Below are 25,643 nucleotides of genomic sequence, written 5' to 3'. Positions count from 1 at the left end.
ACTGTTGGTGGGAATGTAAGTTGGTACAGCCACTGTGGAAAACAATTTGGAGGTTCCTTAAAAAACTAAAAATAGAACTTGCATATGATTCAGTAATCCCACTCCTGGGCATATACCCAAAGAAAACCATAATCCCAAAAGAAACTTGTACCATAATGTTTATTGCAGCACTATTTACAATAGCCAGGACATGGAAGCAACCTAAATGCCCATCAACAAATGAATGGATAAAGAAGATGTGGCATATATATACAATGGAATATTACTCAGCTATAAAAAGGGATGAGATGGAGCTATATGTAATGAGGTGGATAGACCTACAGTCTGTCATACAGAGTGAAGTAAGTCAGAAAGAGAAAGACAAATATTGTATGCTAACTCACATATACAGAATCTAAAAATGGTACTGATGAACTCAGTGACAAGAACAAGGACGCAGATACAGAGAATGGACTGGAGAACTCAAGGTTTGGGAGGGGGCTGGGGGTGAAGGGGAAGCTGAGACGGAGCGAGAGAGTAGCACAGACATATATATACTACCAACTGTAAAATAGATAGTCAGTGGGAAGTTGTTGTATAACAAAGGGAGTCCAACTCGAGGATGGAAGATGCCTTAGAGGACTGGGGCAGGGAGGGTGGGGGGGACTCGAGGTGGGGGGAGTCAAGGAAGGGAGGGAATACGGGGATATGTGTATAAAAACAGTTGATTGAACTTGGTGTACCCCCCCAAAAATAATAAATAATTAAATAAAATTAAAAAAAAAAAAAAAAGAGGACAACACCTGTTTTACCATAACCTCATAGTATTTTGGTCTTAACAATTCTGATGGGTAAAAAAAAAATGATATGACATTTATACTTGCATTTCTATGTTTATAAGTGAGGCTAAGGATCTTTTCATATGTTTATAAGACATTTTGTGTGTGTGTGTGTTTCCTTTACACAGAATGTTAGTGGTATAGCACCCTATTTAGTTAAGTTGCTGAAAAAAAGAACTTAAACCTCTTTTACGATTGACATTTGATCTAGTATAGAATATCATTTACAACATTGGTATATAAGTAGATATAGCCATTTATGTCAAAGCACCTTAAAATTTTTCAGAAGATCCTCAGTAGCTTTCAAAGGTAAGAATTTGAAAGCTCTGGGTCACAGGCTTAGAAAATCTAGTTTTACAGAATTTTTTTCTTGCCTAATTTGAAGTCATCTTGTCTTATCTTCAAAGAATTTATAAACCCATAGTGGATGTAAACCCACAGATGATGGGAAATTTTGAAAACCAATTTAGTTGAGAACAAAGCACTGTAACTATATTAGTGAAAAACCCTTTGCTTTGAAAGCAAGCTGCCAAGAAAATGTTGGCCAGCTTAGAATAGTCCATCAACATGGAAAGAAAAGTAATACTGAAACGTTTGTGTTTGCATAGATAATCAAAGCAGAAATTAAAACAAAGGTGAAGAGGTAGAGATCAAAACAAATGTGATCAATTTAAAAATAAGTAAAGAAAGGCTTTCATCACTATCTTAAACTTCCCTATCTCAGATCTAACTTTAACATTCAATGTCTCTGAATATTGTTTTTAATTCTTAAAAATTCACTCCCCCAATAACTTTGTTGGCTATCCATTTGTTTTCATGATTATTTTCAGAATTAGACATAATAATTAAATGTAAGTTGTTTTTATAAATGTTTTTATTTTCGATTCATAAAATAACATGATATTCAAAACAGGCAGTAATTTGACTGAAGATGGCTCACTTCTGAATCTTTCCTTTAAAAAAATGTTAAGTATTATATTAAAAGGAAAAAAGTCAGTATATAAGAAAAGTTTTTTGTCAGATGCTGATAGTTTACAGAGTGCCTTTCTTGTTCTGAGATAGAGTGTATTTGATCAGAAGACAATATCTGAATTTCTTTTCTTCAAATGCTAAAATTGTTTTAAAAGTACACTAAAACTCATATAGGATTAAGGAAGTACTATAACTCAAGGTTTAGAAAATTCTCATATGAACTGATTTATCTGTTGAAGGAATGGTGAATGTTTTGAGTAAATCAATAGTTAAAAAAATTTTTTTTCATCTTTATTGGAGTATAATTGCTTTACAGTATTGTGTTAGTTTCTGCTGTACAACAAAAGTGAATCAGCTGTATGTATACATATATCCCTATATTGCCTCCCTCTTGAGCCTCCCTCCCACCTTCCCTATCCCACCCCTTTAGGTCTTCACAAAGCATAGAGCTGGCCTCCCTGTGCTCTGTAGCAGCTCCCCACTAGCCATCTGGTTTACATTTGGTAGTGTGTATATGTCAGTGCAACTCTCTCACTACATCCCAGCTTCCTCCCCGCCCTGCCACCGTGTCCTCAAGTCTGTTCTCTACATCTGCATCTCTATTCCTGCCCTGCCACTAGGTTCATCAGTACCATATTTCTAGATTCCACACATATGCATTAAATCAATACTTTAAAAATAAAAATCAGTATAACCCAGAAACATAACACCTGTGAGCAGAGAAGGAGTAAATACTGATGATGCAGAGACAATATTATAGCTTCAGAATATGAGCAAATAGAGGGATGATTAAAGCAGATGCTCCAAACTCAACTGTCGATGGAAACCAGGCAGGAACACACATTTGTACGCAGTGCTGGGAATTGACTGGCGAGCAGAAGATTCAGGCCCTGTCTTGATGGGGTGGCTACTACAGGGCTCCAGCCTGCTGTAAGTATGTGTCGAACAAGTCTAGATTTTTCTGTGAAATCTTCCAATATTGGAATGTTGGCAACTAAGTAAAGAAAACAAGTACCTAAAACAAACCACATTCCCCAAACTCTGCGCACTGAACAAAGCACATTTTTGGATTAAATTACTTTGTGATAGACACCTTTTTTTTTTACGTTAAGTAAGAGGAAGTGCCGTAAAGAAAAGGTTTATTAAAGGAAATTGCCATGATCATAGGTTCCTCCAGGAACCCCAGTTTTTTTTCCTGCTACAACTACAAGATTTTGAAAGGGGTAAATTAGATCATCAGACCAGGTGGAATCATGAATTGAGGAAAGAGGACCAGAACTGCCAACAAAGAAGGCAGAGCTTCCCTGCATCACCTGGACAGAGCAGGTGTTACTAGAGAGATTCCGAAGGAAGAAGTGCTAGAGAGGCAAAGTGACCAACACCCAGCGCAGATGTAAGAAGCACAACTATGTAGACAGATGGGTGTAAACAGAAGGTTCAGTTCAGTTAATGTTTGTCATTTCTATGGCAATGACTATTCTTGTCACAGGGGAGAAGAGAGGAGGGTCCCTGAGTCAAGAGACAGCACAAAAGCATCAGGTGATAAATCAAGACCTAGAGGAGAGAAAAACATAGACGAAGAGAGGACACAGAAGAGAAAATACAAAAGCCACAGAAGCTCTTACTAGAGGTGTGACCTCAGGCAGGTCCTTCCCTCTTCCTTATTTTCTTAAAAAAAGAAAGGGATTTTAATTTACACAAATAATATATTAATTATTTCTTGAAAAAGTTTTACAACAGAAAAAATTAATTTTGCATGACATCTCGCTCCCCATTCCAACCATTGTTTATCTTTGCAAAACTTTTTCTATGCATTTACTCACCTATGAATGTATGCATAGAAATATCTGATTAAAAACCTAGTTAGCTGTATTTGTATAACTTTCATATGGTGTTAATAAACCTTTGCAATTAGTAGCATGTGTTTAAACACTGAGTAAATCCATTTTAATTTTTAACCCATATTCATAGTCTATTTTTAATTAAAGTGCTCCAATGAGGAATATTTCTTTAGAGTTTAGTACTGATATAGTATTATGTCCTGTGTTATAACCCAATTTTCCCACTACATTATTTTTTCAATTACTGTGAAACCTTTGTTTTTATTTTCATTGTGACATTTTTTGGTTTTCACTCATACTTTTTCATTAGTCTGGGGCAAAGAAAGGTGTATTTTAATGAGAATTAATGTAAATATATGCTTCCATTAAGTTTCTTTTTAGATTTGCACTAAAATTATAATTTAAAAATTTGTATAGAAAATCTAAGAGACTCTGAGACTGTCTGAAGACCTCACGTTGAAATACACTACCTTGACTCTGCACAGTTCAGTCAGGTTTATGAATCGCAGATAGAGAATCCAATTTCAATGGCTTCAGATTACAAATTCTGAACTATGACCTTTCTAGGACCCATTGGATTTGGTTAGTGCCTACTGCTCCAGCCTCATCTTGAAGCATGCCCTCTTCACTTATGGTCTTACTGTTTCTTTACCCACATCAAGCTGATTCTTACCTAAGGAATTTGCACTAACTGCTTTCTGCCCAGACATTCTTCTCCCGTTGTATAGTTAGACCCTCTCATCATTCATGACTCTGCTTAAATATTATCTTCTCGGAGAGGTTTTCACTGACGACCTCATCTAAAATAACTTCACCTTGTCTGCCCTGTCCTTAGTCACTCGATTGCATCATTGTTTTTATTTTAACCACAACACTAAGCATTCTCCAAATTTTTTCTTATCCATTTACTTGTGTATTATCTGCTCCTCCAACTAGGATGTAAGCTGTATGAAAGCAAAAACCATACAATCATTCTTATTGGTACATTCTTAGGCATAAACACACGGTCGCGTCATTAAATATTCGTTGAATGGATATATGAATAAATAAATTCTCTTCTGCTAGAAAAAAATATGAAATGTCAAACCCTCTTGGATCTTGCCACTCTTAGAACAAAAGCAAAGATTAAACATAATAAAGAATTTATTATGTAATTCATGTTTATCATTAATATTCACACTAAAGATTATCATCATTTTCTGCAAGCAGTAGTGAAATTGAATGTTTCAGGGCACTGAGCAGAAAGAAAGACAGCCAGATATAGGCATGACAAATAACATTTAATATCAGACTTGAAATTGGAATAAGAAGTCATCCAGTAGAAAAATTTACGGGGTCTAAATATAATTGTTTTAACTTTCTGACTTGACTGAAAGAAAGAAAACCCTTGGTAATAAAAGAGCAAGGCCAGTCAGAAGTATAGGATCAAGACTAAGGATTCTGGATGAATCAGAACCAGACTGGTCACAATTCATCCAGAAAGGTCAGCCAAGAAGAAGAAAAGGGTCCAAGATAGACAGCCAATGTAGAGTTCCAGTCAAAACCATGTACTTTGGAGTCAATCAGACTTGGAGTCAAATTCCCTTGACCTTGCACATAACAGCTGCTCTTGTCCATTGACTGACTAATCACTGTTACTTGATTGCAGTGTGCCTATATACCTGTAATAGTTAATTCTTATTATATAATTTGTGGACAGTGAAGCAAGATAGTTCTGGTAGCCTACTAAGAAATCATACACGAAATAGCAATATTAGACGCAGATAATATGACGTGCTAAATGCAGATTTTGCAACCATAAAACGTAGTGATACTGGAGTTTTAGCACGATGCAACTGGAGGAGTGGGGGAGGATAAGGGGCTTGGTGAGACCCTGTTTTGCTCTTTCCATATGTGCCAGGAATTCACAAACAAAACAGTATATATCCAACATGTAATGGAACCAACTCAAAGTCATCTTGAGGAACTGGGAGATATAGGAAGTTATGACCACCTAAACTCTCGCAGCCTGATTTCTTCTGATATGCTTTGCTAAAACTGTATTACTTATACTTGTCTTGGTAAACTTGGATATCTACAAATTGTGTCATAGTGTTCATTTTCACCAAACTTCCAATGCAGTCTTTTGCAGGACTGCATCAAAGGGATACACTTAGATAGTTGATAACATCTTGCTGAAGGGCCTACTGCTACTTTAGAAGCTAAGAATTATATAACGAAACCCCAATATGTTAGAGAGATCTAACTAGAATGACATTAAACAGAAAAAGTACAAGTTAATTACTTAGTGACCAAAAAGTTAGTACACGAAGGACAAAAATCAAGTATGTACAGCAATCACAGAAAAACTTTTAGGGTTCCCTTATTTCATCATAGGTGAAATAGTAATAAATTTTATAGCATAGCTATTTTAAAACTTAAAATATTTAATATTTTAGATAGTTCAACTGAAATATGACCCCTAGTTCCAAAACGGAATTATTTTTTAGGCTCTTATTAAATTGTCAGAATTTAGTTGTTCAGCAATAGAGTATAAGGCTGATTATGGAACTTAGATCTATAGCAGTAGTTTGAATATTTAAGAATAACTCAGGTTCATATTTAATAAACAGATTCTAGGAACCCATCCTTAGAATTCTGATTCAGATGCTCTCAGATGGGGCTCAGTGATCTACATACTTGCCTAGAATTTCAGGGAATTCTGATGCATGTAGACTATGCACCACGCTTTGAGAAACACCAGTTTTGCTTTCTTCTTCTTTAAAGAAATAGTGAAACTCAAGCCAGCTAATGTTGGCACTACTGATGTGGTAAAAGGTTTAGATTAAGGTATGAAGAGATGTTTTAAGTCGATTGCTTAAAAGAATTAAAAAAAAATAATTTAGAGTTAACATTTGTCCATTTTCTTCTACTTAGCATAGGACAGAATTTCTTAAGTGTAGACACAGAACCAGTAGTATCAGCATCATCTCAGAACTAGTTAGAAATACATATTCTCAGGCCTCATCCCAGATCTAATGAATTAGAGATTCTGGGGCTGGGACCCAGAAATCTGCATTTTAGCAAGTTCTCTAGGTTGTTCTGGTGCACAGTCAAGTTTGAGAATCACTGGTGCAGACTAAATGCTGGTAGACCTGGTCTTATTCAAAGGACAACAGAATAATGTAGAAGGCAATGAAGAGACTGGTAACTTTAAGTAGTTATTGCTCTACTAAGGTGTGCAACTTGCTGCCTGAAATACATTATTATCACAACCTCTCTTTCTTAAAGCACAACTTGTTTATTTTTGACTCTCAGTAATATCAAACTGGCTACTAGCTGATGCTTTCAGCTTGTACTTTTTCTGAGAGTTCCTTCTGGTTATTTCTTGTCCTTTCTAAAAGAACAAAATCTTACATGATCCAACCATTGTTGAAATAAGAGAACCTGGTGATTATGAAAAGGGAAAAACCTCATTAAGAGACACCACACTGGGCTTCCTAGGTGGCGCAGTGGTTAAGAATCTGCCTTCCAATGCAGGGGTCACGGGTCCGATCCCTGCTCTAGGAAGATCCCACATGCCGCGGAGCAACTAAGCCCGTGTGTTGCAATTATTGACCCTGCGCTTTAGAGCCCGTGAGCCACAACTATTGAGCTCATGTGCTGCAACTACTGAAGCCCACGCGCCTAGAGCCTGTGCTCTGCAACAAGAGAAACCACGGCAACGAGGAGCCTGCGTACCACAACGAAGAGTAGCCCCCCACTCACCGCAATTAAAGAAAGCCCACGCAAAGCAAAAAAGACCCAACACAGCCAATAAAATAAATAAAAAAATAAAAAAATTTATAAAAAAAAAAAGATGACACCACACTGAATTAGGAGGTTAGGATTAACATATACATACTATTAAATATAAAATAGCCAACAAGGACCTACTGTATAGCACAGGGAACTATACTCAATATTTTGTAATAAATCTGATACAGAATATATATATGTATATATATATGTGAATCACTATGCCACACATCTGAAACTAACATGACATTGTAAATCAATGATACTTCAATTAAAAAAAAAATCTAAAAAAAAAAAAGGCTGACACCACACTACTCCTTTTATAATTAGATGGATGAAGAAGTGACAAGAAGGGGTGGAGGGTGATAAAGGCAAAGAGGAAGATCAGAAGATAACTTTACGAGATGGCAGACTGAAAAGATTGCAGAAAGGAAGACAAAGTGATCAGGGGCAACTTTAACGTACAGTTCATAGAATACTGACCACCAGTTTTCTCTCCAGAAAGGAGACAGAGCCAGGCAAAGTGAATTCACCAAGGGGGTAGAATCCATTTTGACTATCTACCCTATACATTTTTGGAGAAAATGGCCAAGGAATTAGAATCCCTGTTCCTAAAGACAACCATAAAATTGTAGGACTGGAAGTTCTTGTGAGTTTACTATTTCTGCACCTTCCACATAATTTGTCATTAAAAAAAAAAATCTGTTGATTCTACATGAAGCCATCTTACTGTTTCTGCATAGGACTTTGAAACACAGAATGAGAAAATCTCTTAGCCTCATGGATGACGAAGCACAGAATAACTCTTTCAAATGTCCTCAGTTCTGATCAAAGATAAGAAATCTGAGGTCCAGATAAGTTTAGTGATTCAGGAAGGAACACAAATCTTAAAATCATGAGATTCTGGTACTAGAATTCTTTTCCCCCTTATTCAAGTCTTTCTACCATCTCAGGATACCAAATCTCTCTCTTTCTCTTACTCTCTATTTCATTTTTTTTCAAAACCCTAAAGAGATAAAAGTTTACCATCTTCCTTTCAAAAGTTTTTTCAGTATCTCAATGGTGAAATAACCAAAAATGTACACGTTACTGTCCAAGACGAAAGAAGCAGACAGAGACTAGGCAAAACAGAAAATCAACAACTAATAGACTAAAGGCAAACATAGCAGGTAGAACTCTTCCCTCACACAGAAATGGTTCTCCCAGTTGTTTTTGTGAAGGGGAGGACCTAATAATTCCCCAAAGTGATGACTATATGTTTCCTTGCTCATATGTGTGTGTGTATGTGCTTGCTGAGATGATTCCGGGCTTGAGCAAGATTGATAACTAAGTTCTGGGACGGAGACGAATTGTTGATGGCCAGATCTCTAAGTTGAGGGGAGGAAGAAGAGGTGTAAGATGGGAAGTTAGAGCAGGGTGGAGACTGACCCAGGCAGACTCTGTGTTGGCTGTTGAGCCTTCCTTGTGGAGAATCCAAGAAAACATCAAAGAAGGGACCCAGTTGGTGGGGGGGAAGGTCGTGTGTCAAGAGCAACTGGGTTAGACATCTATTTGATGGGGTTTGGAGAAGAGCCCAGTTGACTGATGTCCCTGATATAAGCAGTGAGCTGGGTTGGAATGAGCTGAAATTGTTCTGAGATGAGAATATCGCACATGGGCTGGAGTATGGGTGTGTGATGGTTGGAACTAGTGAGGGACTTCTTTTGACTTCATCGAGCAAAACCCCTGCCTTCTTCTGGAGACAAAAAAGAGAAGTATGACAAAAGCTGCTGTGAAAGTATGTGGAATCGCCACTTTGTAATTTCATAACTAGCTCAACTCTTGGTGTGCCTTTTACCTGCAGGTTTCCCGCTGTGTGGGATGTTTCCAAAAGATTTTAAACTGCAGGCTCAGACTACCCAGTGCTCTTCTTGGCCATCCTGATAGGATGCGAGGCAGACAAGAATATCCACGTGCATCTGCTCAAGGGTCCAATAAGGGGTGGGCAGTACCAGCTTCCAAGGAAGCATTTGGAATTGGGGATGGGGAAGGGGAGCAGGGGTTGATTTTGGCTGTCGCAATGGCTGGTGAGTGCTGCTAGCTTTTCAGTGGCTAGAGATCAAGGAGGCTAAAATTCCTGCGCTTGCAACTTCCCTGGTGGTCCAGTGGTAAAGGATCCGTCCTGCAGTGCAGGGGACTCGGGTTTGATCCCTGGTCAGGAAACTAAAATCCCACATGCCGAGTGAAAACTAACCCCATGCGCCACAACTACTGAGCTCGTGTACCTCAACTAGAGAGCCTGTGCACCGCAAACTACAGAGCCCACACATCCTGGAATCCACATGCCACAACTACAGAGCCCATGCGTTCGCAAGCCTAGGCGCCTCAACTAGAGAAGCCCACGTGCTGCAACGAAGAGCCCATGTGCCACAACGAGGATCCAATGCAGCCATAAATAAATAAATAAATTAATTAAAATTCTTGCACTAGGCAAGACAGTCCTACTTGAGGAGGAATAGTGTGTCCCAGGCTGCTGGTGGGATTCCAGAAAACTGAAGACCTCATTTTATACATGGGATCCAGGGTGCTAAGTGCTCCAGAAGTAGGTGCAGAGCACAGAGCAGCCCCCTTGAAATACAGCAGTGTAGCATCCCGGCCCCAAAGTGGTCCCCTCGTGGTTGTCCTCTTTTATTCAGAAAATCCCACGTCATTTTGATAGCCACCTAGGGTGTGGTTATAAAGCTGCACTGCTGCTGCTATACTCCCCATCATCAGCAAAAGAAAACCTATATTTTCAAATTGCTAAACATATAATAACTCGCACCTCTGGATGGTCAGACGATTAGTCTTCATTTGGCATCAATGCTCAGCAGTGGCTTTACTTTGAAAGTTTCAGTCTTTGAAAAAATAGACACCGTGTCTCTCTCAAGACCGTCATAAATGGTAGGAAAAGAAACAAAGATGGAAACTTAAAAGTTTTTCAGAAATGAGGTTTTTTGCTCAAGTGAAAAGTAACATAAAAATAGCAACACAACTTCCTGATTTTCGGATTCAAGTCATTTCATGCGCCAGTCATTTGGTGTGCCTTCCCAAGCCCAGTTTAATTGAGATGGTGTAGGCAGAGAAGAGTGCACCAGTAAAACCACGACGGAGTTTCACCTTGAGAGACAGGAGCAAAAACAGGAAGGTGAGAGGTTAGCCTAATTTCCAGAGCCTGGGTGGTTACAATTTCAATTAGGCATTATGTGTCCATGGGAGGAATCCTTCCTCTCATATATGCAATATTTCTGACTTTGAAACATGTGGACCCTGTCTCAGGAGCTCTTTCCCTGGCAGCACTGCAGGATCACTTTGTAACAGCGGTCATCATTTCTAGCCATTCATGGCCGATACTTACTATTTCAGGCCCATCCTGAATTTAGTAACATGACACAGTGGCCTGCAGGCTAGAGCCTAGACACCTATCTGGTTTCCTGAGGGCTGCGGCTAACCTCCGAAGTTTATTGTTTCTGTTGCTGCCTTTTTACTGCTATGCCCCTGCTATCCAGACAGGTCTCTATTTCCCAGGGGAATTAACAACGAGAAGAGGTCTGTGCTGCACCTCTTCCTTTAATTCCACAGGTTTCCAGAGCTGGAAGGTACCTTAGGGATGATCCGATTGAGCCCTCTCCTTTTGCAAATGAGAGGGTGGTCAAAGAAATTACTTCTCCAGGATCACCCAAAGTTGATAGAATTGGGCCCAGAATGGAACCCTTCACGTTAAATCCAACTACGTGGTTGATAACTGTGAGTTGATCACAGTCACTACAACTTACGGTGCTGAAACTGCAGGTTGTCACAGAATTAGGGAATCATTTAGAACGCAAAACTCCTTTTTCTTTTCCAGTCAGTTTTTAAACTTTGCAATTGCTTTACTTCCAGCTTTTGAACTTCAAATTTTATATATAAAAGGGTGCCACCAAAATCCCCAACGTTCTTCATCGCCTCTCTCCTGTCCTTGAGGTTGTGTGTGCGTGTGTGTGTGCTCTCCGAGATAAGGCGTCCTACAGCTCTGGCTCTGAACAACAAAGTTGCTGAAGCTGTTAGAAGCTGCAAGAATACCCACTTCCTACTTTACTGGTGACATATTTTTGCAAAGTTTTTCTCACTCAGCTTCCCCATCTCAAGCAAATTAAGATTTAGAACAATGCCTTCAAATTCCTTTTTATGCAGTTTCTGCTCTGTACAGTGAAACAACTTTCCTAGCAAACACAAGATATTTTTCACCATGAATTTGAATTGTAAGTGTTATGTTACTCCACATTTATCTCACTCAGCATTTCCTTCAAAGTTAGTTCCTGGGAGCATTGGTCCTACTGAGCTATTCTGAGAAAGGGAGGGGAAAAAAAAAAAGAGGTCCGTAGTCAAATATGATTGGGAACTTTCTGCAAATTACATTCTCCTTTTGATATTCATAGAGATCAGTAGTATATTAAAGATCTTATGCTAAAAAACTAACTTAACTTTGTTTAACCCAGGACTTCCCAAACACACTTTAATTACTTTTGCCCTTAACATTTATAACATCCTGCGGAAATCTCAGTAGATGGGCAATTCTGAGATAACACTAACCTTTCAGTATGTCTCAGTATTCCAAGCACTGTATGAGAATGCATTTTTTTTTTTTAAGGTTCATACATCAGAATACAAATTCAGACTCGGTAGTCAAAAGGATCAGGGTTCAATTTTGGCTACATCTCTTACTAGTCACATAACTTTGGGTAAATTACTTAATTTCTGAGCCTCAGTGTCCTCATGGAAAAAAAAGGGAGAATAAGAATGGATTGTAATATAATATCTGGAGAAAAGAAAAAATTACTGGTAGAATATCCAAATAAAGCAAAAGACCTTGAGCAATACTCGGGCTTTTTTAAAACTACACCAAGATTCAAACAAATACAGCAGGTCTGTCATGTTTTTGATAACAACTGAGGCTAATAATTTTTAATCTTTAAAGAAATACCACTTAGGAATTTATTGTTGGGTGTGATAAGACAGATGATTTTTCTCTTTCCTCAAATCTTTTAACACATTGGGATAGTTTTCTTATAATTTTCTCAAAATCTTAGGAAATCCCGAAAAAACCATATTATCTTGTGGAACACACTGAAAATTTGCTAAATTTTAAAATCTTCCTAGCCCTGACTCCTAGTGGATTTGGGACACAGAGATGTTTGTAAGTCGTTCCCATGGACACGTAGGTTGAATGCTTGTTTCTGTACTAGCTAACAAGAGGCATTTTAGCCCGTGCTAATAACAAACAACCTTTGCAGCATGCTTCCTAGGTGCCAGGCCACGTATGTTCTCAAGGCTCTGCTTTTGGAAATATTCCTGTAATTCCTTAAAAACTTTACAAGGTAGGGTAGCATTATCATTCTCATTTGTAGGTGAGGAAACATACAAATTCTTATAACGCGCCCAAAGTCTGACAGCTACTGGAGGGCAGACCTGGGAATCACACCCCCACAGCCTGGCTCCAGGGCTTGTGCGTATAACCACCTGGCACCACTCCCTACGGTGTGACTGGAAGGCAGAGTTGATTTAGATTCTTGTGGGGGAGCAAGAAACACAGGGTAGAGTTGGAAAAGAGAAAAAAGAAAAAGATGAGATCTTTTCCATTTCTAGGGGACAGAGAACAGTATGTGGGATCTGTCTTTTCAGTACTTTTTTGTACTTCCCACGCCTCGCCACTTCTCCCACCCATACGCTGAGTTACAGAAAGTCCACTTTGGGGGCCCTGACAGCTCTCACTTCTCTCCAGACATCTGCACGTACTCATCCCTCTCCCCACTTGCCCCTCTCTTCAGCCCCTCTCCTCTTCCCTCACTGGCCTGATTGACACTTTTCTGAGCACTCTGTTTAGGTGTCAGCTCCAACAGCAAGCCTTCTCCTCTAATTCTCCAGGGATCTTTAAGTCTCACAGCATCTAGCCTGTGCTTTCCTTTCCTTAGCACTTATCGGGGGTAGTATACATGCCCTCTGACTTGTCCGTGGCTCCTAGTACCAGACGAGCATCAGGAGAGCAGAGATGCATCTGTCTGGTCTCCGTTGGGTCCCCAGGGTCCCGCACCATACCTAGAACATGCTCAGTGCTGAGGAACTCTTTGTCACTGTCCACAACTGTACCGTTCCCCAATGATTCACATGTCCAAAATAATTATCCCTCACCTACACTTTCCTTCTTCCTTGTGCATAAACAGGAAAAGTATATCAGGCCTTATCGTGCCACCGGGATGAAGGAGGGGGAGTAGGTTTCTACTCAAACTTTGCCACTCCTGTCCTATTCCATTTTCATGTGCCTCATCATTCATCCTGGGCCCTCCACTGATGTTTAATTTCTATTCCGACCCTCCCATCCTTATGTGTGAGGAGGCAATCCCTTGCAACAACACTGATGAGCGCATGCAGGTTCAGTGTTGACTAAGGCTCTTGGGGAAATCCCTTTCGTGACACTAACCAGTCCCAGGAACTATGTGGCCGGGACACCCATGGTTATCTGGCCAGGTATTCTGGCCTTTTAGGGGCAGAACACTTGAGGGATGGAAACAGAGATGCTATAGCAACAGATGATATTGATGCTGCTCTCTCTGTTAAGTGGTACATGGTGGTAGTCTTGTTAAAATTGAATGCCAGTCTTGTTAAAACTCAGTGCAGTACAAGGGCATCTGGTCTACCACACATAACTTCTCTTTGATGAAAAAAAAAAAAAACCTCAGTGCAGTAGAGACAGAAGGCAACTTGGGAGGACACACCATCTACTTTCTACCTCTCCTGCCCCTAGTTAAATTTATGTTATAATTATGTGTAATAAACCCTCTTACTGAAGCTCTCTTATAAACCAGGCTATATAATTCTATGTTTCCAAATTTCAGGAGCTATCTCATCAGTATAAATCTAAGAGATTACATAAGTGATTATTTTCCTCTATATTTTTGGGACAGAATTTTAGATACTGTCTTGCTCAGTTACTCATTCCTTCAACCAGTGCTTGCCAAGCATGTTATGCAAAGGCATTTTTCTGGGTGTGAGGAGACTTGAGGATGAGTAGGGCATGGTTCTTGCTTGCATGGTACTCACAGAACACAAGAGTTTAGGTGCAGAAATAACTAGCGCCACATAACCTGTAACTGGTGTGATATTGTTGGTGAGATTAATTCAGTTTTGGAGATGCAGCTGAGGCACCAGGAGGTCATCAGATGAGTGTTGTTCAGTAGAATGTTCTGGGATGATGGAAATGTTTCATATCTGTGCTGTCTTATCCCATAGCCATGAGTCACAGGTGGCTGCTGAGCATTTAAAATGTGGCTAGTGCAACTGAGGAACAGAATTTTAAATTTATTTGATTAAATTTAAATAGCCCTCTGTGGCTAGTGGCTATTGTATTGGATAGCACAGATCTAGAAAACAGTCTATTGGACAAGTGGAAATTTAAATGCTCAGAAAAGCATTGGGTCCCCAGAGGCATGCTGAGGCGTCAACATTGTAGAGAGAACTGAAGCTCCTATGAGCTCCAGACCCTTGTAATTATCTGCCAATGTGACGTCTCAAACACTCCTCTAATTGAACATGTTCAAGATAAAGATCATGGTCTTCTTACGTAGTTAATCCATCATTTCCTAGTCTACATATCTCTGATTCACTCTCTTTTTTCATCTCTACGGCCACCTCTCTAGTCCACGCTCCTGCCTGGATTACTGCTACAGTCTCCTGCTTCTTCATACTGCTCCTAGGACAATCCTTCCCAAACATCAAATCTAATCAGGTCACCTCATATTTAGGCAAAAGTCCCAATTCTTTAAAATGGCCTATAAAGTTTGACCTCTGCCTACCTCCCTGGTCCCATCTTTTACTGCTTTTATTCCTTTCTCTCCACTGCAACCTCACTTACCTTCTTCTTCTTCTTCTTCTTTTTTTACATTCTTTTTTGGATCTTTTAATAATGAATAAAGCATACAAAATATTTAAAATAGCATCATTCTCTCATTAAAAATAGTTTATTTTGATATTTTTGCCTGTTTAAAAAGGGGTAGCCAAAAAACTTAATATTTAGCTACTAGCTGTTTTACACACTTAGGAGCATGTGTCAGAAATCTTGTTTTTAATCTTTTTTTTTTTAATTTGAAGTTTTATTTATTGTGGTAAAATATGTATAACATAAACTTTACCAGTTTAACCATTTTTCTCTCAATTTGAAATTGAATTATACTTGATTTACAATGTTGTATTAGTTTCAGGAGTTCAGCACAATGATTCAGATATACGTTAAGTATATATCTATTTTTTTCAGATTATTTTCCCTTATACGTTATTATAAAATATTGAGTATAGTTCCCTGTGCTATACAGTAGGTCCTTCTCATTTACCTTCTTATTGTCCATTAAACAATGCTGGTGTGAATGGAGAGCAGGTGGCATGTACAGATGTCATTAATGTGTGTGTGTGTGTGTGTGTGTGTGTGTGTGTGTGGTGTCAAATATTATCTACCATTGTCACTTGATTTCACTAAAATTTGAGGAAGCTCCCAGAGGCACTCTGCAGGTGGCTCTAAGCAATAAAAACAGATGCTTTTATTTAGGTCTGAGGTCTATCTCTGTTTAAAACAAGTTTTAATTAAATAGAAGGCATTCAAAGACACTCAGGTCATGTACATCATTTTAACTAGGTTACCATGACCAATGCAGGTACAATGTGGGGAAAGTGAGCTTATTTTAGCACCATCACATCCCTTGCTAACTGGTTCATCCGGAGCCATAATTTAAGATCTTTGAAGGTCAGAGTACTTACTATGTGGGTCATGTGAAATATTTGGTAAAATACAGTACCCAGCCGGAGGTAGAGGAGTGAGTAAGAGAAGGCTTTCTTTTCAACACTTTCTCTACAGTAGTTGGCACCTCAGTCTGACATACCTTTGTGCTATTGTTTCTTTCCTGTTTGTTCTTCTTATCACTTTTTTAGGTGTTTCAGGAAAATTTCATTATCCTCAAAAGTTGTTCAGGGCAGAATTGTCTTCTTAGGCAAAAGGAAACAAGTATAGAAAAGCCTGGCTCCAAGCAAAACTGAATGACAAAGATTGTCTTCAAAGGTCCCCATGTCTCCTATTTGTACGTGTTTGTCCTTTTAGGTACTCTCAAACTCTTGTCCACAAAGGAAAGTGATTATAGCCAAGGTATCCTCAGTCACAACCAAAGTGAAGCATAATCTATGCATTTGACCTGTTTGGACCTATCCTAAGAGCACTCAGCTCTTTTAGGAAGATTGGCTGGAATTTCTAGCATGATGGGAGAATGAATGTTATCCAGCAGTCTCCTTCAATTCTACACAAGTTAACTGCCAAATGCCAGCTCTAGTAGCACTTCAGGCTAGCCCAGCATCTATGACAAGGCTATGTGGAATGGTTCAGACCAGCTGCCTGGTTTACCAGCTGTCCTTTTCCTTGATATCTCTACCTTTCCATTTCTATTCCATTCAGGGCTTCCCTAAGGGAAATGAGTTTCTAACACTGCTCAAAACAAGCTATTATTTACTTAATAACACACAAAAAAGTATTTTCCAGTCAAGAAGGGCTGATTTGAGTTCATTTTTTTTTCTATTGTCAATGTGTATAAGCATCTCCTGGGCAGTTACTAAAAACTGGAGATACTTTGGCCCCAACGCCAGAAGATCTAATTCAGAAAGGTGTCTATGGTGGTGGTAGAATTGTGGGGAAGCAGTGACTTTAAGTTTTGTGAAGTGCCTAAGCCCATTCTGATGTAGATGGTCCATAGATCATGCTGGGAGAAACACTGCCTTGAGATATGATGGGTAAAAGGAAATTTTTGTAATAGTTGTCAGGTGAGATATTTTGACATGATGAAAATTTACTTCACCTAATGGCAGACCCAGTCCTATTTAGGAACTTAGAAGAAAACCCAATTTTCAATTATTAGAAAAAACAGTAATGTATTATAAACTGATTTGCTAGGCTAATTTTGTGACCATATCAGAAAATGTGATTATAATAGTCATAAAAATATCTAAAGCAGTTAGTTGCTGAAGTTTCGAGGTGAATACATATGTATGTGGAACACAATAATAAAAAGTTAAGATAATAAACAATTCAAGTATTTTAACCAAAAGAAAATTTGATGTTTTCTTCTACAAAGAGGTATACTTATCTTAATAAATTCAGCAATGTTGTTGCATGTTTAAATTATTTCAAGTTACTAAAAGGTGAAAATTTGAAAATAAAAGTTAAATGGGTTAATGTGAAAAGTTGAATGTGAAAATAAACTATTGGGTAGTATAATTAATTCAAATCTCTCTTTTTTTCTGTTCACTCACAAACTACAAAAAAATTCCAAGAAAATTCCCAAAGAATTTTCACATTGGGTGATTAATCCATTTGAAGGAAAAATTCATTTCATATTTGCAGAGTATGCTATCAAATGTGCTACTGCTATTGCAAGCTGGGCTTCTACTTAAACATTTTTTGTTGAATCAAGATGCTGAAGTAACTTCCGTCAGTTTGTTGCTGTGACTTAAAAAAAAGTCTCTTCAGTAAATGCATATATTTTTTGAAAGGTCACCCTTGGCCCTAAAATTTCTTTAATAGTATTATAGAGAGATACTTGCTGAACATACATTTTGAATCAGTAGTCATTTAAAAGTTAGAGATGATGCATAACCTATTCTGACCTACAGATCTATAAAATCTTACAGAAATTATATTGATTTTACTTCTCAAAGATTAATTAATCTCTATCCCATGGACATCTTTCAACATTAATTTATATTATCCCCTCCCCCACTAAATGGAAAGCACTTTAAGTTAAAACAATTTTGACCCAGCTTTAGTTAATCCTAGTTCCAGTTTATATGCTGTTAGTATTTATATCTTAAGCCTGGAATCTAAGTAAAAATCCTTTTTTTGAAGAGTATGTAATTTTTAAAATTCCAAATAATGAATTATGTGTCCCTTTAATACACTCAAACACATTTCTCAAAGCTTTCTTTAGATCTCATAAATCCCTGTAAAAAGGGAAGAGTACTCTTTATATGTAAATATTGTTTTCCTTGTAACATAATTCAAGAAGTGAAAACCCCTTATAAACAATTATCTTCTTTAGGATGGTTATCATTTATTATTACCAGGTGCAAACTCTACATTGACACATACATACTATCGATACATGAGGATGGTTGAATTTTTCAGTGTTTTTTACATTGCGTAAATCCAAACTTTAGCTGATTCAAGATAGCCCATTAAGTACTTTTTCTGATGTTGATGCTTTAAAACATTTAAATGCCTTACTAATGTTTTCCCCTTAGATATATGATTAAAAGTTCGCAGTCAAGATGGCTGGTTGACTACACACCATAGCAAGCTCTCCTAGCCCCAAATCTCTAAAAATGAAGGAAAAGATAATTAATGAAAACAAACAAACAAACTATAAACATCCTGGAAAACAAGAAAGTAAATCCACAATGGACCAGAAGCCATGAGGAATCCCTAGAAAACAGATTTGAAGAGCGATCTACTGAAAGAAGAAACAGAAGCCCAAACAGAGCACAAGAGAGGGGGCTACGAAAGAGTGGGACCCCATCCAGAGTGCTCTACACTCAAAAGACAAAGACTGCGGGGGGCAGGAAGGGGCTTTGGGGGAGTACTTGGAAGGAATGAGGCAGTATAGGTATAGCCAGAAATCGTGGGAACAACTACTGAGCTCTTGGGTGGGTGAAGTGGAGAGGAGCTCCAGAGGCTGCAATGCCTAGGAGGGAGGGGGTGTCCTGGTGAAGACTAGCCATCCAGGCCCTGCGCCCTGGCACTCAGCCACTCCCTTGCTCCACTGAACTCTGTCTCACCCCCAAAGCCGGCTGCATGAACGGAAACAGCCAACAGTCTAACTGAATCTCCACTACCAACCTGTGCACAAACAAAGCATCTCCAAAAACTCAAGAAAAGCCAACGCCAAGAAAGAGGACTCTGGAGTGAACAAATAGGAGAACTCACACCTAGAGAGACAGTAAAACTGCAAGAGGGTTGTAAGGTGATGCTGCGTCTCAGAGAGGACCAAGTGATAACGAAAATCTTGTATGTTGTGCTGAAACCAAATAAAATGTGATTTGTCTGCCACAATTGGATGATGTTCTTACTGGTACTGATTGGTGCCTGAGGCGACTGCTGATGGCTGCCATCTATTACTCATCTATTTTTCAATGACCATTATTTCCGTGTCCCCTTTAATAAATGTAACTAAATTACTGCTAATGATTTGAGTCTTCAGGATAAACCAGGAACTTTAAAAGTACATTATATATATTTTCATTTCATCCTCACAATAACTATGACAGAATTGATCTCTCATCTCCATTAATAGATAAGAAAACTGAGGCTTGGAGAGGCTAAGAACCCTCCTTGGGGTCCCACAGTAAGTAACAGAGCTTGTACTAGACCCCGAGTCTCTCCAGCAACAAAGCAACTGCTCTGAACTCTCCCTGATGAGAAACAATTGTGTAAACACCTGCATTTTTCAAAACGAAAAAAGCGCTACTGTCTTTAGAATACATCTCACTTCCCATAGATCATAAGTGTTCACAGTGCTTTCTGCAAGCTCGCCTATCAACTTCACAGTAAGATTAGAAAGAAAGTTTCCAGCTTACAAAAATACAGTGACAAGCTTGAAGAAAAAGCTCTGTTTTTATCCATGCCACATCCACCCTCTCCTTTTCTCATTAGGCTCACAAATGCAGGAATCTGTCTGCAGCATCGGAACTTGAGAGAGATTTTCTCCAAATTCGAATAGCCTTGAACATCAACTAAATAGCGTTACAAAGGAAATCCACCCTTTATTTCAGGACAAATGCCCAGCTTTCTTTTGCATTGGCATAATTTCGCTTAAGTACTCTGTGAACATATAGCACTATTTTGAAGATTAGTAACTTAATACACTAAATACTGTTAAGGAAAAAGATGAATGTTGTTACCAAGTGTTGAGCTATATAGGTAGTGGGGTAACTAGGCCAGTACTGTTGCACTTGGGCGCTGATGAGATTCAGAGCATAGAGAACCCAGTGCTTTTAACTCTGCTCATCCTCTGGTCCTCCTGGTCAGTTTCAATACAGGGGATCCTCCATCTTCAAGCATGGAGATCTCCCAAGGGAACAAGTGCAGCCACCCTGAGTGGGACTGTGGGCTCCCCTGTCGTTCTGACCTCCATAAATATCGCGGCCGTTCTTACAGGGATAACACAATTATTCAGGTTTCCAAAGTCTGTTTATCTCAGCACTTACATTGTTTTTCCTTTGCCTTGAGGGCCACCAGTCATGCTAAATATGGTTTTTTAATTTGATGCATAGTAGCTACATTTGCCATGTGAACAGCACTGCAGCGCTAACCTGAAGAGCACTACAGGGCAGAAGGGGAGAAAAGAAATGAAAGTAGAAGGGAATGGAGAACAGAAAAAAGGAAGAAAGGAAAGAGAGGGAGAGAGCGGTGAGAGTCCTTGATTACAGGTGTTCTGGGGGGCCGGGGGCGGGGGCGGAACTAGACGCTTCCAGGCTGACGGGCAGGGTGAACTGGGGTGAGCCAGCCAGCTGGTGTGCACAATTTAACCACCAATTTTTAAAACAGGCTAACTAGCTGAAGCCCTCTGAGGGTCCCAGATGCCCCTCAGTAACCTCTGGAGGGCTTTGTAATCCATCAACGAACAGGTTAATGCCTGATATAGAAAAAGATTTTCAGGACTCTGGTGCCAGCCGCCCAGATGTTAGATATTTGAATAGCACCTTCGCACTTTCCCCAGCTAAGCAAATTTTTAAGCTCAACCCTAGCATACTCCCTGTTTGCTTAAACAGATCACTCACTCATTTCCATGTCTTGATATAATCACTGACTTCTAAGATCCTGTCTCAGTGTTACAGCATTTCTTTTGTTTTCAGGAAAATACCTCTGGCTTAGAAACCCTTCCTTTCCCCATCATCCCCTTTACCCCCTCCCCCACTGTAATAGTTCTCATAAACGGTGATATTTTTCAGCTGTGGTCTGGGAACACCTTGCATTAGAACCACTTGGTGATGTTGATAACTATTCCGATTCCTGGGTTCCATCTCAGGCTTCTTGAACTAGAAACTTTGGGGGTATTCCTAAAGCAATTTAAAGTTTGAGAACCTTTGAAAGACTAAGGCCCAGTTTTGAGGTTCTCTTGCTCCTTCTGAATATGTGATGTACACCTTGCTGGTCAGAGCCTCTATCCGTTTTGGGCATCTTTCTCTTTAGGACCCATTTAGTGTCACAATGATCAGGAAGACATGTAAGAGACATTAGTTTGCATGGTTGTCCTTGTAATATTTTAATTCAGGCAAAAGTCTGAAAACTTGCAAACCCTAGATCTGATAGAAGAAAACTGCTCTCCAACACTCTTCTTTTTAAAGAATCTCTGGTTATTAGGCACTGAAAATAGACAAAAGGATGAAAAAACCTGACTCTCACACCAATTTTGAAACAATTCAGTTCCTGTACTTCTACAAGGATAGACCAAACTCTCCTGGATGTATTCTACTCAACAGCAGTTTGTTTCTAGTAATAAAATGGCTATTAATCACAATATAAAATAAAACCACTTTTGCCACCTCCCTGCCCCCCCCCACCCCAGCCATCCCATCCCACAAACTCCTTCCACTCTCAAAAGAGATGGTGAAACGGCTTTGAATAAGAAACTCCTGCTTATGTGCAAAAGAAGACACCAGCTGAGTTCAAGGGTTTGGGTTAGAGACAGATGAACTTTTCTGAACAAGAAAATAGAAAGAGTGTTATTTTTCTTTGCAACTGGGGGGGGGGCGGGTCAAAGAAGTGAGGAAAAGAAAGAAGGTGAGTCACAGTGGAGAGGACAGGAGGCTGAGTTGCAAAATGCCCAGCTGCTTTTGAAGAATGGTGGTTGCCAGTGTTCCATTTTACGTTTCTAGCCTCAATGCAATGTGAACCCGTCTCCACACAGCTTCACCGAAGTCTGTCACTTATGCACACAAATGCCTTCAGTGAGTGGTTTGCAGTGAAAGTTAAAGAAAAGAGCTGGGTCTAGTTTGGGTGACTGCAGTACAGCACAGGGTCAGGGGGGCAATCGCTAAACCGATCCAAGTTAGAAGCAGGAGCTGAAAGCCAGAAATGACCTTGAGCGTTCAAGCCACATCGTTATTCATTGATCTTCTGTGGGGACTATTCAATTTGTTCATGAAATATGGGCTCACGTTTGGAGTGAACTTTACCCAGATTTTCAGGAGTATGCTGGCAGCTGTTTTTTTTTTTTTATTTCCTACTTTAGCTTTTCCATTTCAAAATCATGTTGACACATGTAATTAGCCATGTCTTCTTAGTAGTTCAGAACTCAGCAACCCCTTTGATCCTCATGCCTCTATCAAGCTCAGCGTTTTCTGTGGGTTTTACTCCCAGGCTTCATTGTCCCAAAAGAAAAGAGATTTGCGGTGATGGTGTGGAGGGATGGAAAAGCATAAGATTTTAGAAAAGGAATCATAGCTTAGAAGATGAGGATGAAGAAGAAAGCAAGAAAATAGGAGGGAGACAGATGGCTGGGGGAGTGGTAGACTCTCACTTGCAAGTTTGAGTGGTACAGGAATGTTTGTGTTCCTCCAAAACGTACATGAAACCTAATCCCTACTGTGATGATATCTGGGAGGTAATTAGGTCATAAGGATGGAGCCCTCGTGAGTAGGATTCATGCCCTTATAAAAGAGACCCCAGAGAGCTTTTTAGCTCCTTCTGCCATGTGAGGCCACAGAGAGAAGACAGCCATCTATAAACCAGGAAATGGGCTCTCACCAGACACTGAATCTGTTGGTGCCTTGATCTTGGACTTTCCATCCTCCCGAACTGTGAGAAATAAATTTCTGTTGTTGCAAAACCACCAATCTATGGTATTTTTGTAATAGCAGGCTGCACTGACTAAGCTACTCCTTCACTTTGTAATAGTGCACCCAAACAGAAGGCCCCTTAGAGAGTCACTCAGAGTCAGTGGAGAAAGCAGGCGTTCCTAAGTGGTAGATAGCAATCTAACAGAAGACAGTGATCTAGAAACCTCATCTGGTTGCATGACACTCAGCCAGAGCACAGCTAGTTCTCCTCGTGAGGACTGGGAACTCAAGGCTTCACAGAAATCAAAGACAGCCTCTTAACGAGTGAGATTTCCTGCTTATCAAACTGTTCATATCAGGTCTAGAACATTCTCTTTAATTTAGAGTAAGGTGAATGACTGAAATGTATTTTATAGACTTGCCTTATCCTCCTTCCATATAAAACAGCTTTTGAAAAAAATGGCCAAGAAGCAAGTCAAGGATATGTTGTCTGTGTGTATGTGTGTGTGTGTGTGTGTGTGTGTGTGTGTGTGTGTGTGTGTGTGTATGTGTAGCTTTCTTACCCAATCTAGATGAACCAGAAGCTAAAGCCTGGGAGAGCAATGAGAAGCCACAGTCAGGACCCTAAGTAACTGAGAACACACTATGTATCTCAACGTCTTTAAGGTAACAGTTTGGAAGAGAAATAGCAACTATTCCAGGATTTAAAAATAAACCACTAAGACAGACTCTTTTGGGTGTTATTCTAGGCTTCTTTCTCCACCTAATAACAGCTGAACAACTTTCATTCCAGATGAGGGGAACAAATACTTACACACACGTTGGATCTCTGTGGTATTTATCTGCCTTGCCATTTTGTGGGGACAGATTTTTAGCTGCCTGGTTGCAGTAATCCTGTCACATACGCTGCTGTGGAAAATCAGATGAGCTAACTTATTGCTCTAAGAATTATAAGAAAATCAAGAAAAGAGAGTGATGGGTGTTATGTGGCAAGAACTTCCCCGTGCCCCTCTTCACCTCAACGGACCTCCTGCCACCCCTGGAGAAACACCTGCCCAGCTGCCGGGAGCACGCTGGCCGAGAGAGCTGCTGTGGTGTGCAGGAGTGCAGGTGCAGAGAGATGCAGACCTCTGTAATAAGTACGAACAACTGATTCTACAGTGCAAGTTCTTATTATGGGGAAAGAAAAACCTCACATGGGTTTTTGTTCAGATTTTTTTTTTCTACAACCAGATGTCTCATCTTCAGTTACTTTTTCCTAATAGTATCTATGGCTATTGGTCCTTCTAGATATTTTTTCTGCCTTTGCTATGCCAGACAAAATGAAGTATAATCTTTTTTCTTTAGTGGCAATTTAAATGGAAGCAAAATAGTTTTCTTGGTCTATGTATTTACTAGTGGTTAATATAGCGGTTAAATTCTCCAGCATATGCACTTTTTCTCTTCCTTATTTCTCATATATTGGAACAACAAACAATCTAATGTTCTAGATATTTCTCTGGGCTTTAGAGCCATGCCACAACTATCATGATTGTGCTTACTCTAAAAGGATAGAAAATTTCCAGATATTTTTGTAAAATCAGGTAACTGGATTTCTGCTCCTGAGGCATACTTTTGCTCTTCTAATAATTGGAATTATTCTTATGTTATAAAAGTTAATTCATTTTTGTTTTAACAATAAAACACGTGTGCACAAAGAGGTACTTTTTGCATATGAACTCATCACATTCAGAAATAGCTGTCATCAGGGGACAAAAACAGCCTTCGATGGCAAAATGAATATTCTGGAATTCCAATACTTTTAAAAAAAAGATTTTATTTGGCTTGGATTGGAAATTATTTTAGCAGATGATATGAAGGGAGGCATCTCCTGCCCAGCAACTGGACTGAATTTTAACATGTACATTTGTCCCAATCTTCCTATCTAGTGTTTTTCTTTAAAAAAAATTTTTACGTGTAAGCACAATTGGAAGTTAATCAGGAAAGGCTTTCAGGTATTTGATTACTAGACTCTTACGTATTTGTATTTTGACTCTTAGACGTGACTTTCTTTTTCACCCTCTTCCTTCCTCAAGTAAATTGCAATTTCATTTGAATGCTTTTGCCTCTATGGGCTGCATGCCTATTTTTTTCCAGTTTTATTGAAATATAATTGACATACAGTACTGTATAAGTTTGAGTCCAACATAATAATTTAACTTATGGATAGCATGAAAACATTACCAAAATAGGTTTAATGGACACCCATCATCCAAATATAGACAGGAATTAAAGAAATAGAAAAAAAGTTTTTCCTTGTGATGAGAACTCAATATTTACTTTCTTAACAACTTCGCATGCCTATTTTAAGAATTAAATAATGTTGATCAAATTT

General features: G+C 39.1%; 1 protein-coding gene and 1 long non-coding RNA gene across 3 annotated transcripts in view; one reads left to right on the top strand and one right to left on the bottom strand.

Annotated features, from left to right (window-relative positions):
* LOC130837072 (uncharacterized) overlaps positions 1-18,786 on the top strand; it is a 51,023-nt gene extending 32,237 nt beyond the window's left edge. The window contains exon 4 of the long non-coding RNA XR_009049249.1: positions 18,734-18,786. This is a non-coding gene — a long non-coding RNA (uncharacterized LOC130837072). The remainder of the gene's footprint in view (positions 1-18,733) is intronic.
* Positions 1-25,643, bottom strand: part of FYB1 (FYN binding protein 1) — a 91,144-nt gene that overhangs the window by 57,646 nt on the left and 7,855 nt on the right. The gene's annotated exons all lie outside the window — the stretch shown is intronic.

Source organism: Hippopotamus amphibius, chromosome 15, assembly GCF_030028045.1.
Source record: "Hippopotamus amphibius kiboko isolate mHipAmp2 chromosome 15, mHipAmp2.hap2, whole genome shotgun sequence".
Lineage (NCBI taxonomy): Eukaryota > Metazoa > Chordata > Mammalia > Artiodactyla > Hippopotamidae > Hippopotamus > Hippopotamus amphibius.
The sequence above is the reverse complement of the archived record's forward strand: the minus strand, read 5'-3'. Positions and strand labels throughout refer to the sequence as shown.